We start from the raw sequence: 3,770 nt of genomic DNA on the forward strand, positions 1-3,770 counted from the left end.
TTTAGGCTAGGTTCTTGAGAAGCATCGGTGCAGAATAAAAGCCTATAAACTTCTCAAATGTTTTGAAAGTAGGCTTGTGAAGATAGAAGGTGGCCTTCAGAGGGATTTTCAAATGTGCATTTGTGTTTTGGATTTTTGGTGTTTGGATAGAATGTGGGGGCATTGGAGCTGGTATGAAAGTGTTGGGTTATTTGCTTCAAAATATCCTCTTTCATTCCCTTTTATTGCACCACTGAATTATACTCATCCTCAAACTGCACACACAGAGTAATGAGGGGAAGTCACTTCTCATTCACAGACCCTCCCTGCCTGGCACCTCTCCCACAGAGTCACCAGCCTATGCCTCTTCACATCCAAGTGAGACTCCTTCAGTGAGGGTTGCATGAGTACCATTTCCAATTGCCCATCTTAACTCAAACCAAGCTAGTTTCATGGTGGGTGGGCAGAAATGAGAGGCAGGGGCCTCTGCCAATTCCATGGGGTGCCCACCCAACCTCCCAACAAACCACAGAAACATTCCATTTGGCCGTGGGTGGACTGACTGCAGGTTTCAGGGCTGAGTTAGTATATGGTGTCAGCCAAATCCAGGAGTGTGTTGCACCAGAGCGGTGTGTGGGTGAATCTCAAGCAGCCCGCAGGTGTGGGAGCAGGTTACGTGAGATGGGTGTGGGCTACGTGGTAAGGGATGAGAGGATGGTGCACAGAGGGTGGGTGGGGTCAGAGGTGGCTGAGGGTGGAGGTGAGGAATGGGGCCCCAGCAGAGGTTGGACATAGTAGTCAAACCAGTGGTTTGGAATCATTTTTGGGTCATGGCCTCCTTTGAGAATCTGATGTACGCTAAGGAAAGAATGGACACACACACAGCAAAGACACAGGCACACACACACACACACACACACTAACCCACAAATTCTGCACATTGTGTCAGGGTTCCCAGAACTCAAGAAATTTGACTTGGAATTAAGAATCTCTGGTCTGGACTAGTTCATAGGGACTTGTCAGAAACAAATCCTAAAGCTGCATTAAGAGCTTGAGGATATTTATGTCTTCTAGAATGAAAGAGATTTAGAAAGGTTTGCAGGTTCAGGATTTAAATTCCAAAGTCCACTTTTTCTATTAATGTTTTTTTTCTAGTTTTTATTTTGAAAAATTTCAAATTCTACCAAAAAGTTGCAAGCTCATGTACTCTTCAACTACATTCACTAATTATCAAAAATTTCCCCCAATTCCTCCCCACTCTATGCATGCTTATGCTGTCAGAAACCCGCGTTTTTCTGGAGAACCATTTGAGACTAAATTGCAAATACTGGTTTTTCATCTCTACACACTTGGCATGCAACTCCTAAAATTACGGGATTCTCCTGCATAACTAAATACAATGATCATACTCACAAAATTTAACATTGATACAATATAACATTGTGTAATATACATTAACATTGTGTAATATACATCCTATATTCAAATTTCCCCTGGAGTACCCTTCTATTAGGTTGGTGCAAAAGTAATTGAGGTTTTCACCATTACTTTCCATTGAATTTCAATAAGTTTTGCACCAACCCAATATGAGCTGTATTCTTTCTCCCTCCCTCCCTCCTTTCCTTTCTACTCAAAAAAAAAAAAAAAATCCAGACTCTAATTCAGAATCATACACTTCATCTAGTTACGTCTCTCGGTCTTCAGTAATCAAGAACACTAATCCAAGGTTTCGTTTGGTTTTCTTTCTCCTAGTGACATTGACATTTTTGAAGAACCCAGCTTAGCTCTTTGGCAGAATGTCGCCCAGCTTGGATTTGTCTGATGGCACCCTTATTATTAGATTGAGGTTAAATGTTTTGGCAGGAGTACCTCATGGGGGAGGTGTCCCTTCTCATTGCATCACATCAGAGGATCAGTTGGTTCCCTACTGATGAGAAGTTTGGACCACGGGTAAGGTGGTGACCTCATTTCCCCTTGGTAATCCCTAAGTCATCTGTGGGGTAACACTGTATTCACTGAAGGTCTCTGACTGTGGCAAATGCTGGGTGAGCCAGTGGTGAGCACCCACACTCTGTCCTTGTTCTTGTGCTGTTTTTACAAGGGAGGGGACAGACAATAAGGAAACAAATAATGACAAGATATGTAGTTTTATGAAGGATGTGGATAGGGTGCTGAGATAGAGAAGTATCAACTGTAGAGAAAGTCATCTTTAAGGTGAGACTTGAGCTGGGGGCATGCCTGTAGTTCCAACTCCTCAGGAGGCTGAGGTGGGAGGATCATGTAAGCCCAGGAGTTCTGGGCTGTAGTGCACAATGCCGATCAGGTGTCCACACTAAGTTTGGCATCAATTATCATGACCTCCTGGGGCTGGGGGACCACCAGGTTGCCAGGTGGCAAATAGCAGGTCAAAACTCCCGTGCGGATCAGTAGTGGGATCATTCCTGTGAATAGGCCACTGCATTCCAGCCTGGGCAATATAGTGAGACCCTATTTCTTAAAAAAATACTACTAATAAAGAAAAAGGCGAAACTTGAATAGGGAAAAGGAGTCACCCTTGGGAAGGTGGGGGTGGAGGGGTTGGTGGTGGCTCCTAGTTAAGCTTGGAGGATGGAAGGAACCAAATGATGGATGCGTGGTGGTCTCAGGGAGGGAGGCATGATCAGAGAAAGGCCCTGGGTCTGGGAATAATCATATTGTACACATAGTATCTTAATATTGAACACCATCCTAAGTGTTTCACATGGTTTACCTTGTTTAATTCTCCTTGCAGCCCTGTGAAGTGAGTGCTATTACTGGTTTTGTGCTGTAGAATCTGTGACACAGAGAGGTTGAGTAATTGTCCTAAGGTTACACAGCTTCTAAGTAGCAGTGCTGGATAGATCTGACTCCATAGTCTGTGCTCTTAGCTGTGTCAAGGAGGAAGGCCCAGGATTTCATCTAGAAAACAGACTGTGAAAAGGGACTGGAATGAGAGCAACCTGTACTGGGTGCAGAGGTTCTGTCGATAGAGGATGCGGGATGGGAAAGGAAGACAGAGGAAGGGCCTAGAAGGTCAAAGGAGAAGGGTGTTCAGGGCTGCAAGCAACACTGGAAGCCAGGCCAGTTCAGTTGACCACCTACCCTCCGTGCATCCCCAACCCCTGCCTGTCCCTTCAGGTCGAATTTGCAATTCTTCTGTTCTCCCTCCTCCTAAACACAAACAGGAGATTTACACTCTCAAAGTCTCTCCCCACAAATAACTAATTAATCACAAAGGTAAAAATTGTAACTTTGCAGTGGCACAACCCGGCCGACGCCAGCTTAACCAAGTGACCAAAGTGGATATTCAGGGAAGGCTCTGGAAGGGCATTTGGGGGAAGGGTAGAAAGGTTTTGTGAGGAGGACCCTGAATGACAGGGGTGGGAAGCCTTGGGGACTGAGGAGTCTACCCTAACAGGGCAGGGTCCAGAAGGGGAAGGAGGGGTATGTCTCGGGGAAAGGGAGAAGTATTGAGGTGGGGGAGGTTCTGAGGTTTGAGCGAGGCCCTGGGGAGGGACTTGACAGTTTGGGTGACAGGAGGGTCAGAATAGGGTCAGTATGGGAGGTGTCGGGTGGGTAAAAGCTGGGTGAGTGCAGGGCTGGGGGTAGGGTCTCCAAGGACAGTGAAAGGGTCGGGACTCGCGGGCGAGGGCTCTAGGGCAACGGCTAGTGGAAGGGGGGCTCCTGTGGCGTGAAGTCAGGCCAGCCCGAGGGTGAGGCGATTTGGACCGTCCGACCTGGGGCGACGGGAGGGCAAGGGTGCGGGAGGGTGC

This window comes from Colobus angolensis, unplaced genomic scaffold (assembly GCF_000951035.1).
Source record: "Colobus angolensis palliatus isolate OR3802 unplaced genomic scaffold, Cang.pa_1.0 Scaffold178, whole genome shotgun sequence".
Classification (NCBI taxonomy): domain Eukaryota; kingdom Metazoa; phylum Chordata; class Mammalia; order Primates; family Cercopithecidae; genus Colobus; species Colobus angolensis.